The sequence below is a fragment of the Palaemon carinicauda genome, chromosome 6 (assembly GCF_036898095.1).
Source record: "Palaemon carinicauda isolate YSFRI2023 chromosome 6, ASM3689809v2, whole genome shotgun sequence".
NCBI classification, from domain to species: Eukaryota; Metazoa; Arthropoda; class Malacostraca; order Decapoda; family Palaemonidae; genus Palaemon; species Palaemon carinicauda.
In genome coordinates, this window is record NC_090730.1 from 119,319,062 (window position 1) to 119,334,217 (window position 15,156).

The window sequence follows — 15,156 nt, forward strand, 5'->3', positions numbered from 1 at the left end:
GTGAAAATATTGGTAAATTATTTTTATGTTAGTATGGCCTAGTGATAAATAGTGCTATCTAGCACATCTTTATTTATGAAAGTGGAGTTTATAAGACGAAAATAACCAAAATAATTACTTTGTACATATGTCATCATTGTGGCCTGCATGATGCACATTTGCAATGAATTATTAATAGTTATTGATAGTGAAGACGTTATTAATGTTTTGTTGCTTTTTCAGCTTCAAACAACATGTTTCTACTCTGAGGGTGCCAGAACCGAGTAGGTGGCCCATAACAAATGCTCTGAGATTAAGATAAAGGTTGATGATGACCTTGAGGCCATTCTTGAGAACATCTTCAACCCAGATTTCCTCTTGGATATCAATAAAGAAGAGCTCTTATCCCAACCTTTATATGGTGAGGTAAAAGGTTTTTTTTTCTAAAATTTACTGACAATATTCTAAATGATCAACTTTCATGAATTGGATTGAATTTTATGGCCTCCTACCAGTTATCTCTACTAAACTTATAAATATGTTAATTGATAGTGCCTACCTGATTTTTATATTGAAATAAGGCACTTACCTTGTCTTCTTTTTGTGACTCATTTGAAGCCTGACTGGCTCCCAGAGCTCAACACCTAGTCGAGGAGGAATAACACCTAGTCCGTAGAGGAAGAGAACGACCCAACATTCCTAATGAAAAGGGACAGGAACACCAGGGCCAAGTCCAAGGAACGGGTGGTGAAGAAGGAAGACATTGGCTACCCTGAACTGCCTGAATTCATCCACCCTACCCCAGTATCCATCCGTTCCTGTCACAAGAACTTTCAAACCTACTTACAATATATGTTGGGGAGGCCATTGTGTACCAGATGAACCTCTATACAAAGCAGAAAGATGGAGTTATTTCAATCTTCATCAACGTCCCTGAAATGATGGTGTTTATTTGCATCACCATTTACATGGGTGCCATACACATGCCTAGTATTAAGAATTACTGGTCACAATGAACAAGGATGCAGCCAGTGTCGGATGAAATATTGTCCAAAAGTTTCCAGCTGTTGAGGTTCCTTATACACTCCCATAGGAAGGAGAATGCTTGGACCACCACTGACCGATTTTTCAAAATTTAGGCATTCTTCAATGCTCACACCAGAATAGAACTAGCTTTTTTGGTTGGTTGCTGGGGAAACAGTGCCCATGTAAACAACAGCATCAACAATAACATTGTAAATAACAACAATATAGAAAAAGGGACATAAAAATTACAACTTCATTTGTCTTACTTTTTTATTACTAAATTGCCGAAGGCGTTAGCCATAAACACTCCACCAATTGTAATTTGACATTTAAAAAGTTAGATAATTTAGAAAAAAATATAAAAGAAATTAGTTTTGGTTTTGTATGTTTAATGCTTCAACCTACTCCTAAACAGGATATCAACAAAACGATTAGTAATACATTTCATAAAATTGAAGGTGGCCAAGAAACCGGTGCAGTCTGTGGATGAGATCATGCTAGATCAGGTATTGATCCTAGTAGCAGTACATGCAAAGCCAGCCTGACAACTGAGGATGCAAGCTCTCCTGATGGGCCAACATTGATAGCCTTATTCCTATTCATCAAGCTCTACCGTGGAAAAATAACTTTCTCCATTCATCCCATAAGTCTTTCAGAGGAGGAGTCTACTTTACAGGTCAGCAGCAAGATTTTTCTCACCCTTGTGAAGTCCTTGAAGAAACCAGACAAGTCTGCTTCTTTGCAGACAATTGGCGCACCAGTATTGGCTTTATGGAGGACCATTTCGGTGGCAAATATACGAGGACTAAGAGGAACAATATAGATTGGCTATCTCACATATGTAAAAAAAAAGAAAATGGAAAAGAAAGCTCATCCTAAGACAAAATATGAGGCCTTCTATTATGAAGGGATCCTTACCATGGGATGGAAGAATAGCAGTGTTGTTACAGTCCTTTGTGAGATGCTTTGGTGCCACTAATGAAGTCAATCCTTTGTCACGATAAGCAGTAGACAAAAAAGTAGAGGTTACCTGTTTCAATGTCATTAAAATACAATGAATAAATGGGTGTCCCAGAGAAGAGTAACACATTGACCCACCTCTGCAAGACTTCTATGCGGGCCACATGATAGCACATCCAACTATTTTGGTTTATTCAGGACATATGCATTTACGATACCTGGCCTCCGTACAAGAAAGACTACAAAACCTTGAAGGATATGTCCGTGCCTCTCCAGACCTTCCGTCTCGACATTTTGTATATTGCGATAAGTCAGAAAACTATGTCAGCAATACCGATGCATCTCTCTTAGCAGAGGGGCCTCGTGCCAGTATTAAAGAGGGAAAAGAAAGCCAATATGCCCCATGAAAATGGATTCTCAATAGGTAGACCTGCTAGCTCTGTTCCAGAAGCATTGAGATCTACCGTACACGATGGATGTGTACTATCTACCAAGTGGCTCTCTGCTTATCAGACAATAGGAACTAGTTCATACCTTCCATTCTTCTCCAGATAGTAGGCCTAATCCTTCCATTAGTTGCCCACCCTCCTATCTGAAGCCATAACTTTAGTGCTAATAGCATAAGTATTGCTTAGGACCTGATCTTTTCACTTTGGCTATTCATACCTCAGGTCCTTATTTTTGTAACAGTAATAATCATTTTATTTTCGCTTTACTTGTATTGTATGATCTCTTGTGCGTGTTTCTGGTGCTTTAGAACTGACATTTTGATGTTGTTTTTACTATTATAGCATGTTTTGATCTTTTTGTGGCTGTAATGCTTTAGTACAGTTATATCATTGTTTTCTCAATGTACTTGTACATTTTGATCACCTGTTTGTGGTGTTTTAGTAAATTCATTTAATGTTCTGTTTATGTGATCATTATTTATATGGTACCTTAGTAAGTTAGTCACCAGTAACTAGGCATTCTTCTGGCTTGTTTTTGTTAAGTGTTACCGGGTTAATCTAAGATGTACTTGAACAGTAAATGTATATTTTATACTAATCTTAGTATATAGCACTAAAACTTAATTTCCAGTTTTGCAGATATACGGAAATTGAAGGCAGATGAACAATCATCAAATTGAAACGTGAATGCTTCATATCCATAACTTAGTCCTGACAGGTCTCTATTCATGTTATATTGCATTGTATTTTGTGCGTAACTGCAAGTCGTAGGTTTATATTTTTTTATCGCTGACGACTTCAAATGGTAACCAGCATCTTGTGTTTTCGAAATCACACATGCCAAAATCTTTACTTCTCTCATTTCCTTGAAATCTTAGCAATGAGGGGGGCAGCTTTTCTTGGTTTAACAAAAGTAGTATTTGTAATGTTACATAAATGTGGTGATCTGACCAGTCAAATATATGATGCAATTAGCATCTTCATCATAAGTGACGGTTAGTCAGTTGGCATCATGCGTTGCAACGAATACAAATGAAAGAAAAGAAACACAATTAACGGACTGTTACATAGCGGACTTATTGTTTCTATGTTGAAATTTTTACGAATCGAAATACTAAAGGTAGGACTGTAACGCAAAAGATTAATCAACATCAGGCGTGGATCCTAAGACAGTATTACCTTTAGATCTTTCTTCCACTTGTTGGTCCATTTCAGTGATATATTCAGCAATTGAACTTTGAATTACTCTTTTAAAATTTATATTTACCTGATTTTCGCATTCAGAAAGATAATTATAAATATATAATAATTTTCCTTGAAATAACTGATAAGATAATTTGGAAAAGCATTCTATGATTCCAAAGAGAAAACTCCAATTGCCATCTGAATGGAGAGCAGGACTAGAATTGTTATAAAGATTATTTTCATTCACAGAAAGACCTTGTGAAGTAGAGAGATTATGAAGAGTGTGAATGATATACAGTAAATACACATGATATTGTAAACATACCTATATCATTATTTGCGTACATAATTCTTGGCATTATCATTTAAGCGAAGTAGGCGGCACTCAAAATTAGTGTTTGTTTTAGACAAGTACTCTGCATAAAAAAGTCGAGGAATTTTATACAATGTTCACTTCACCTTCCTTATTTTACAAATGTAAGCAAACGAGCGGAACAAATAACATATTATACTTCAAGTGTGTTATTCTTAGATATTAAAATTCTTAATCAATGAAACCATGTTAAAACATTTCTACTATCCACAGCTCTTGATTAACTTCTCGATAGTGAAACCTAGTTATTCCTCTCTCTCTCTCTCTCTCTCTCTCTCTCTCTCTCTCTCTCTCTCTCTCTCTCTCTCTCTCTCTCTCTCTCTCTCTAGATCCCTTGATGAACTAAAAACCAGCCTTGACATTAAGTGAGACTAAGCTGAAAATCCCCGTCCTAGCGACCTCAGTAACAAGTCTAAACAATCTGGATCTTGGCGACCTACAGCAGTGGGACTGGATACATTCCCGACCATATGATATGTACTTAGAGGAAAGGTCAAAGATAGTTTTCTCCCACTCGTTTTTTTCCACCGCTTTAGTGAATGTACTTCAAAGGTTTGTCGTAACTTTTAAACGCAACAATTCCTCTTGGCGTTGTAGGTAATTACTATTGCTTAGTGCTTCAACCGATATAATACCAGAACTTTTATAAAAAGCTTAATGGTTTGTTTTGACAAACAGCAAGTAGTTTATTATTCATTTCTCTTGTGTTAATGTATGACAATCATGTTTAATTTCATCCAATGTCTTTGTATCGCCGTTTAAATAAGTAGCTTTGACGTCTGTAATATTTTTCAAACGTATTAAGTGCTGAAAGTGTCGTTTTCATACCTTTTAAGATATTAGTATTACAAGTTCATAAATAGATGGTGTTGGCAATTCGTTTTCAATGGGAAGCGTTTGACTTAATATAGTTCAGTCCTCCATTTAGAAAAAATATTACAACAGCTTATTAATAGCTGGTGATAGCAGATATAGTTTGCATCTTACGGCAGGAATTAAACATTTTAATCTGAAAATATTTTTACAATACAAGTTATCTCTCAAATATATTTTCTTTGTTAATAACAACTCTCTCTCTCTCTCTCTCTCTCTCTCTCTCTCTCTCTCTCTCTCTCTCTCTCTCTCTCTCTCTCTCTTCCTGCTCCACCTGGAGCATAATTTCATGACTTCCCAGGAACTGTTTCCTTTTTCTTCCTGATCTCGTCTAAAGTTCAACGCTGGTGCATGACACTTATCTCCTTGGATAGATGGTGTTTTACAAGAAGCCTTAAGGCAATGCCGGATAAACGATTCGAGATTGAATCCCAAGTTACAAGCAAATTATCATTATGAATATAGCAAGACCTCTGATTAATATGTTAAAATAGAATTAGTTATTGCTAAAGCTTAAGCAAATAGATTTTGTTTCGTCTTGTTTTATAACGAAATATGCAGTACGCAGTTTACATGAGGTTAATGTCTCATTACTAATAGGATTTTACTTTATCTCTCAAGAAGAAAATCTATTCTATTTCTCTAGGGAGAATGATATTGAAGATAATCCATGGTCTTACTATGTTTTCGTAATGAAACTTTCTTGAAACAAAAATAACGAGTCGGTTCATCTAATGACTGTTTGAGAAATACTACCTCGATAACTTTAAATCAAATCTGACTTGTGAAAAATACTGAAATGTGTCATTAGACAAAGCATCACTTTTCATTTACGTAATCAGCTATAAAACAAACCTCCCTAGAAATATATTATTTTCTCGTTCTTAACGAATCATTCAAAATATCTTTCTTTCTAGCACCCTAGGAAAAAAGAATATTATGAATGTCCTCATCTTAATAATCTACGAAATATTTTTTACAAAAACATAAATTATTGAGCTAATGCTTTTCAAAAAACATTACAGAGCCTCGTTTTGATACTGAAACATGTTGCTACTCAATTTTGGAGCTTATCACCATAAGAAATTGATGGAACGCAGATCTTTACAAATTTTAACACTCGCTCACTGATTGACATAAAATCTAATTGGTCTATAATTTTTTTTACTACAAAAACCGTTGCCTTAATGGTGAATTTAAAAGTTATTCATTACACTATCTTGAGAGCCCTTGTTTATCCGCGAATTGAAGGGCATGAATATATCAGAACTTAATTTATTTGTTTAGGTACATTTCATAATAATAAAACCAAAAATCTTCAGTTTATTATCCCTTTATTGTTTTTTAATATGTTCCTAAATGGGAACGTTGGATACTTAGGAGGTGCAGTCATGTTATATAAAGGATATTTGCTCTTTTTACAAAAATAACAAAAGATTGTCTGTTTTTATTGTAAATCTCAGAAAAGAACATTGTTGTTATGACAAAGTTCCATTAATATTAATCAATTTACTATTTATTTGTATTTTTTTTTTCTATTTTGGAAAACAATTGAACAAACTGCTTTTCGAATGTGATGCTACATTTCTTATGGAAAATTTTTTCACACTTCTTGTAATTCAGACGTGTTTTTTACAGGCATAGCACCTTCCACAACATCATTCTTCAATTTTTTTTTTATCTTACCATATCTTAGCTCAGCAAGTAATAATGATAATGATAATAATAATAATAAAGATGAAGTTGGCCCTCCATGTTTGTTTCTGGATGTTGGAATTTTTACCAGTGTAAGGGCTATTTCAAGTCTGAAATCCTTATGGCTTCCGCGAGAGTCAGGATTTACAAGGGGGTGGAATTTGTATCAGGCTACGAAAAGATTTAATAACTGTGAGAATATATTCCATTACCATTTCTTTGATCGCAGCCTTGGCCTGTAGTTTGACAACATTTTGTCGCATACATCTGCCGCACCCATTTCTTTATCATAGCCTACATATATATTAGATATGGCTGCTCCACTGTCCTTTTTCCTTCGTTCTTCACTCATCTATTAACTTTACGAATGGGAGTGACTCCGTAATAGTTACTGGCAAATGTAACACTACTATTATCATGCCATCTTGAACATAAAACCATCTCATCCGGTCTGTATTCGTAAGAACCTCTCTCTTTTTTCTGTTTCCTTCTTTGGCAAAAGAGCACATTTTCATGTAAGGTTTTCGCTGATTGTTTAAGCATGGAAGTCTTGTGGTGTTGTAAATTCAATCATCAATGCATAATTGGTGAAAATATGTAAAGAGATATGATATGTGAATCCTTATTCACCACTTGCGCCATGTCCATGACGACTTGAGATCCAAGTAATAGCTTCCTGTTTTCATCCTTACCACAGTGAATTAAAAGGTTTTATGAGAAGCCATCAGCGTTGCACATCAATCATATTTTATATTGAAATCTGACAGGTTTATTTCGTATGCACTGCTTAGCACTATGATCGCCATGATAAGGGATCATTGATTCATCAATGCTCAGAAATTCATGAAAAATGCTTTTTTTTTTTTTTCCCCCCGAGCAAATCAAGTAGTGTGAAAACTTTGTCATTTTGATTTTGGTAGATTATTATCTGCAACATGAAAATACTTTTTGATGCATTTGAATTTTCCCTGCGCATAGTTTTAAGAAGTATTGGTATAGCGAAGTATTCACCTGTCGAGGGCAAATTACGATATTCACTAACCAGAACTAATCCCCAAAACATTGTCATATCTTCCTAATCAATAGTGTTTTTTTTTTATCTCGTTGACCATTCAAATTCATATTTGCAGCTAGAAGGATAATGACCTCATCCAGGGAAAAGCAACTTATATATCTCAAACATTCCTTTTCCTAAATGAGCTTCACTATTACCTGCAGGAACCGATTGTAGATCAAATGACAGATTTTCCCATTAACGCCATCTTCCTTTTCCTTGAAGTTTTTGACCTCTTCGTTTTCATTTTCATGAACTTCAAGCTCTCCACTAATCTCATCAGGCATACTTTATCGAGAGCATCATCTTTATTTTCGTCATCAGTATCTAAGCAGAGAACAGGATATTGAATTTATTCAGGATATAGAGTTAATCAAGGGATCCAGCATACCTAAGTGTCTAACATGCCCATTTTAGGAACCATGTACAAAATATTTACAGTTACATTATTATGATGCAAATCATAATAGGTACAATATAATATAGAACAAGACTTATTCAGGGTACATAGGCAATAAGAAAAATGACAAAATGAGATTTTCTTTCATATTAAAATAAAAATTTTATTTGAGGTCAGTCATTTCCACCTAATAAATTTGAAAAAACCTAAAGTACAAAAAAATAATGGAAACAAAATCACATTATCTTTGTTTCATTATATTTAAATGATTGATTATATATCAAAACCTATACTTAATATGATAATACCATTAGGTTGAACACGGAAATCTAAGAATATAATGGAAAGTCAAATTCCCAAAATGGGAACGTTGGACTGTTAGGAAATCCTGCTTAGAGAATTTTATGTCCGTAATTTTACGTCATAATCGGGTGACTTTATCCTTTACTTTAAATTTAATTTAAATCGCTTTTTTTAACTGCTAAAGAAACACTACTTTTTTCTATTTTTTTGTGTCTCTAAAAAGAAAATCGATGGTCAAACTTCAAAGTAAAGGATATTCTTACATCTTCCTCCAGCCGTTTCATCTAAACAGTTCATAACAAAGACGTTATAAATCAATATCAAAATTCCTTTTAGAGAAGCAAGAAAAAATGCTGCTGTCTCTCTTCGGTTATAAAACTTGAAAGAAAATTGTTCCTTTATATTCCATTGTACTGAGCAATCACCAAATAATTTTCAAGTAATGCAAATTCACCTTATACGCCCGTATGTTTCTTAATATATTAAGTATCGTTTGATATACTACTAGGGCAATAATCTTTTCTTTGAAGAGCTTGATTTGATTAAATGTGTCTTTCAATTTGAGAGCAAGTTATCTGTCTGCTTGCGTCGGTATTGACCTTGCATTATATTCTAAAAGGTGTGAAGTATATTAGAATAGGCATCATAAAAGCATGCAAAATTGCAAAGGCTTCATAAATACAGCAGTCTACACTGAGTAATGAACAATTTCACCTCTCAATCATTTTAAAGTGTTCAATAGGAAAATCAGTAAGGAGAGAGAAAAAGAAAAAAGCTCTACTACCTCCCTTTCTACAAGTCCTTGCCAAAGGTCTCTATCATACCTGGCCAGTTTTTCTTCTTTTTTTATTTTTACTAAAACGGCAGGTATGATTTCCTGTCATCCCTCAACGGTAACTATTGTCTGCAAGGAAGAGGCAGACAAGAACATTTGCCTTTTTGACATTTCCAATCATTGCCGATAGCTGCAGGACTTCCAGTGTTCTATGAGTAAGTGGCTCCGCTTACTTCATTGATTTATTTTGTAATTCATCAATTGTCTTGTTCTAAACAAAATTTCACCTAGACCAAAACTCATCTTATATTTTTAAGTAGCGTTTCAAATAATGCGTCATATCTATATAAACGGAGAGTAAAATGTGCACCATATACATACATTTTTCAATTATGGTATAAGATAAAAAGATTTGTATTTCGAGACAATATACCAAGAGCTAACGACGGGTAATTCCTCCCCATAACAATTAAGATATTGAGCACCTTTACCCACCTGGGACTCAATTAGTCCCCAAAAGTATTATGCACCTAATTTATCGTGATGCTTTACTTATGCTTAGAGATTTATAAATCATCAAATCTAACTTAAATTTCTGGGGCAAAGTTCGGGTTACATCCCCAGCAAAGATGGTCAAATGGGTTCGTATTCCTCTCCAAAAGTATTAGACATAAAATTTTTGTGTAAACATTTACGTGTATCTAAGTAACACAGAAACCCTAATATTGTGGGCCTTTAGGTACAGACATTATTATGTTTTTTTTTTTTTTTTTTTTTTTTCACTGTACTTGTACATTTTGATATCTTATTTATATCTGTAGCTCGTTAGTTAAGTCATTTTTATGTTTCTTCAGTTTATGTGATCTGTACAAGTAACCCTACTAGTAATTGAAAGTGTTTTATAGATTTTATCTGGTAAATGTAGGTTGCAATTGTAATGTGAATATATTTATTTTCATTTATTTTAGGTATGTTGTAGTTCAAGAATTGAATTTTGTTTAGTAAAAACGGAAAAAATTATATGAAAAAATATTTTTTTTTTGATCAAATTTTGTAAAAAAGGAACATGAAGCTCACCAGTTGGTAGGTACAGTATTTGAAAGTAAAATATTTTTTTTTTTTTTCTTTTTTTTTCTTCTTTTTGCTGGGAATGTGCACTTCAGCTGCAAAAGGACTGGCGTGTTTTCCCGTAATACCGGAAGCTAGCATGCAAGGGCTCTATATTTCAAAAAGTTGACAGGAGTAAAAATGTCTCAAAAAGGCAGAAGAAATTACTTAGTGAGAGGGATTTTCGCATCTACATTATTTTTACAAATGCCACCTAGAGGATTAAACATTAAAATCCTGAAATCTAAGAAAATAAATGATTACAATGTTATTCATCGAATTCAGACCAACATATAAATCTCTGCCTTCTAAAAGCTCTGCCCTCGCATGAAATATGTTGAACCATCAAAATAGTAATGGTCATTGCACTACTCTATGTGCCGCTGTGCACATTAGAAATCTGTTTTATTTTCGTATGACCAATATGGGATATCGTTAATATTTCTGTATTGATGATATATTACATATATATATATATATATATATATATATATATGTGTGTGTGTGAGTATATATATATATATATATATATATATATATATATATATATATATATATATATATATGTGTGTGTGTGTGTGTGTTTATGCATAGATAAACACACACATGAATGTAGTTTAGTATGGTTATGCTCAAATAGGTATGCGTGTCTGGAGTTCAGAGTAAATTGTCGAAATGCAGTTGAAACAATCTTGTGAATCAGTTACATTCAAAATGTGTCTGTGCTCTCTAAAGGCATCAGTGTTAATCCAGTTGTTAAAGGCAGAAACTGTATCTGGGTGTTTGTGCCAATATTTGTCATTTTAAAAGATAGTAGGATAACCAAGGTACCAGCCACGCATTGTGATACTACCGCTAGAGAGTTATTTGACTGGCCAGATAGTACTACATTGGGCCACTCTCTCTGGTTACGGCTAATTTTTCCTTTACCTACACATACACCAAATATGCAAGAAATATTTACCAAAAGGTAAGGAAGTGTATGTTGCATTTATGGATCTGGAGAAAGCTTACGATAGAGTTGATAGGGAAGCGATGTGGAATGTGATGAGATGATATGGAATTGGTGGAAGGTTGTTGCAAGCAGTGAAGACTTTACACATAGGCAGTGAAGCCTGTGTTAGGATAGGAAATGAAGTGAGTGAGTGGTTTCCAGTGAGAGTAGGGCTGACACAGGGATGTCTGATGCTACCTTGGTTGATGAATTTGTTTGTTGATGGAGTTTTGAGAGAGGTGAATGCTCGAGTGCTTTGTGGAGGATTGAAACTGATAGATGAAAGTGATCATGAGTTTGAGGTGAATCAGTTGTTGTTTGCAGGTGATACTGTATTGGTTGCAGACTCAGAGGAGAAGCCGGGTCAATTAGTGACAGAGTTTGGGAGGATATTTGAGAAAAATAATTTGAGAGTTAATGTGGGTAAGAGTAAGGTTATGAGATGCACGGGAAAGAAGGATGAGGCTAGGTTGAATGTCATTTTGACAGGAGAGTTACTTGAGGAAGTAGATCAGTTTAAGTATTTGGGGTCTGCTGTTACTGGAATGGTGAAGTGGAAGCATATATATGTCAGAGAGTGAATGAAGGATGTAAAGTGTTGGGGGCAGTGAAGGGAGTGGTAAAGAATGAAGTGTTAGGAATGAATGTAAAGAGAGTTCTGTATGAGAAAATAATTATACCAACTGTGATGCATGGATCATAGTTGTGGGGAATGAAATTGATGGAGAGACAAAAATTGAATGTGTTCAGGATGACGTGTCTAAGGAGTATAGCTGGTGTATTTCGATTAGATAAGGCTAGGAACGAAGTACTGAGGGGTAAAAATGAGTGAAAGAAAATAATTAGCAGCTAGAGTGGATATGAATGCGTGGAGGTAGTTTGGCCATATAGAGAGAAAGGAAAATCTGCTGAAGAAGGAGATGAATGCAAGAGTAGATGGGGGAAGTACGAGAAGAAGGCTAAGGTTTTGGGTGGATGGATAAAGTGAAAAAAGCTTTAGGTGATAGGAGGATAGATGTGAGAGAGGCAAAAGAGCGTGCTAGAAATAGGAATGAATGGAGAGCGATTGTGACGAACTTTCGATAGGCCCTACTACTTCCTCTGGTCGCCTTGGTGACTGCTGAGGTAGCAGCAGAAGGGGATTCAGCATATGAAGCTTCATTTGTGGTGGATAACGGGGGAGGATGGGTTGTGGCACCGTAACAGTATCAACCAAACTCGGCTGAATCCTTTGTCAGGCTGGGAGGAGCGCAGAGAAGCAAAGTCTCCTTTTGTTCTTTTTTTATATCAGCTTCCCCCTAAAATTAGGGGAAGTGCCTTGGTAGATAAATAGATACATAGATTCTTTTTACATTCTTCTTTGTCCTCATACACCTGACAGCACTAAGATTACCAAACAACTTTTCTTCGCTTAGGTGGTTAATTACTCTACTTTAATTTTTTGGTTGCTAGTTTTCTCTTGGTAAGGGTAGAGGACACTCTAGCAATGATAAGCAGCTCCACTAGGTGAATGATACTCCAGAATCAAATCATTGTTCTCTAGCCTTAGGTAGTATCATAGCCTCAGTACTATGGTCTTCCACTGTCTTTGAGTAGAGTTCTCTTGCTTAAATGTACACTCGGGCATCTATTCTTATATTTCTTCCTCTTTTTTCTTAAGTTTTTGTAGTGTATATATGAAAGATGTATTCTAATGTTGTCGTTCTCCTTAAAAAATTTTATTTTAATGGCTAATTTTTTCTCTTGTAGTTTACTTATTTCCTTATTTCCTTTCCTCACTGGGCTAATTTTCCTTGATACAGCCCTTAAGCTTATAGCATCCTGTTTTTCCAACCATGGTTGTAGATTAGCTAGTAATAATAATAATAATAATAATAATAATAATGCATGTCATTGATTTCAACATAATACAATTTGCAGATACACTTTTGCATTATAGGTAAATATCACCGGGCAAGGTTAACTTGTGTTAGTAGTGAGATTACTAAACTGAACTAAAAAATAAAGGTTCTCAAGAAGTCACCAAAGAACCAACTTGTTACACGTGTGGCTGGAGATTACATTTATGGTATAGACAGTGGATTCGATAGACCAATTACTAAAGAAATAAAGTAAACGATAAAGCTAATATTACAGTTAATAAATGCAAGAGAACAGTTGCATTTGAATGCAATGGGCGATGAGCTCACATCCGACACTCATGGTAATGTACTATGACCAGACCTAGATATGTGTATGCACACACAAAGCTTAGATAGGATGCTCTGTCCTACGAGGCTAAGTATTTGAGTGTAATGCCAGCTGACCCGGACAGAGGATTCTATAACCAAAATTATTTTTTTCATTAGGTAAGGGAGAATCAGGAATAGCTGATCAGAGAAGAAATAGGACAAACTCAGTTGAACATGTCTCGTACTACATGGCTGAGGTACTTACCCCTTAGATTGGTCTGAGGTCTATAAACATCTGCTTCAATAGTCTAACTTATCTTTCATGCACAAATTTTACATGACTGAATAATGTAAAACCTAGATATGTTTAGGGTAATAAGTACCTTCCTTCATTAGGACAATCTATATACTGGAGCAGATAACAGTAGCAATCTTTCATTTCTAGAAACATGCCCCAAAATTGACACACATATTCCTTGGGGGTTGCTCTTTTGATGAAACCCATTAGGCACCTAAAAATCAGGTTGGCAGCCATATTTAATGGATGCCATTAGATATACAGAAATACTGCATTTCGGAATAATATTACAGACTTTTACAATTTGAATGATCTAGGTGCCAAATCAACAAAAACTTTGTTTCGATGTAGGTAAGTACTGCCCATTTCAAATTCACTGTCAGTCTGATATATTACTGGATTTACATTTAGTCAGTAGGTCTGTACTTGTTTGCCCTATATGATCTTGCTGCCAGGATGAGCATACTACAATACTTCTAAACCTTGCATCTGCAACTACAAAGTGATGTGCAGTTACATTTGCATTGACTGCAGTAGCATTCTAACTTGCATTCATTCTTGATCAGTTGCTGGAAACTCTCTGTAATGAATGGTAGCTCTGTCAAAATGATCTGCTACAGATCTTTCCTTGCCAGGATTCTGCATTTCTGGTTGTACTGTTGACTTATTCTAGATGTAGCCGACCTGGTAGGCTGCACACTTCACATGCTGCTTCAATACTGCTCATGTTGAAGGAGTGGCTTTGCACGTACTTTGCTTTAGAGTAAACATGTCTAACATCACATTATCAACACCTCTAGGTCTTCATTATCCGCTACTAGTGGGTACTGCCTGAGTTTGCTGAAGGTGCTGGAAGCCTCCTCACAAACATCCCTGGTTTGTCAGACTTCTTCCTTTTGACACAGAATGCTGAAACGACATCCCACCCAGTGAAGACATGGAAGAAGTGCATTCCTTTGCTCTTATCTGCAAAATGCAACACTAGTCATATACAGGAACCCACCTCAGGTTTTGTACTTGGCCAAAGGCAACCCAGAATTAGTACAGTTTTTACAGAACACTGACTGTAATGACGACAACATATGTGTCGCTATCATTGGCCACGGTAACCTGATTGCCATCTTCCGTTACGTACCTGGCAAGCACAAAGATCCGTGTGTCAACTTCTTCATAGCTGCATAGTGCTACCCCAGCCAGATTTATTGCTATGCTGATGACAGCATCTTCTTTCTTGGTCACAATGACCACATTTAGTGTGGCCACACATGCAATCTTATCCGTCAGAAATTTGAACACCTCAGCTTTTTTTATATTTTCTCTCAGAAAGTTCCACCATTTTGAGGACATTTTTTCCTCCCTTGTTACCCTACGACTCATCCCTCATACTACCTTAGATCTAGTTAAAGCTTTAAGACTAGAAGAACAATAAATATTAAATGCAATGCTTATTCTTTTGTTTTTGGTAAAGTATGCTAATGTTGTAGGAAGGACATCGAGCATTTTGTATCCTTCAA

At 35.4% G+C, this 15,156-nt stretch overlaps 1 pseudogene; it reads right to left on the bottom strand.

The window, feature by feature from the left end:
- Positions 1–7,442: 7,442 nt before the first annotated feature.
- Positions 7,443–8,594, bottom strand: LOC137643210 (uncharacterized; annotated as a pseudogene).
- Between the last annotated feature and the right edge of the window lie 6,562 nt (positions 8,595–15,156).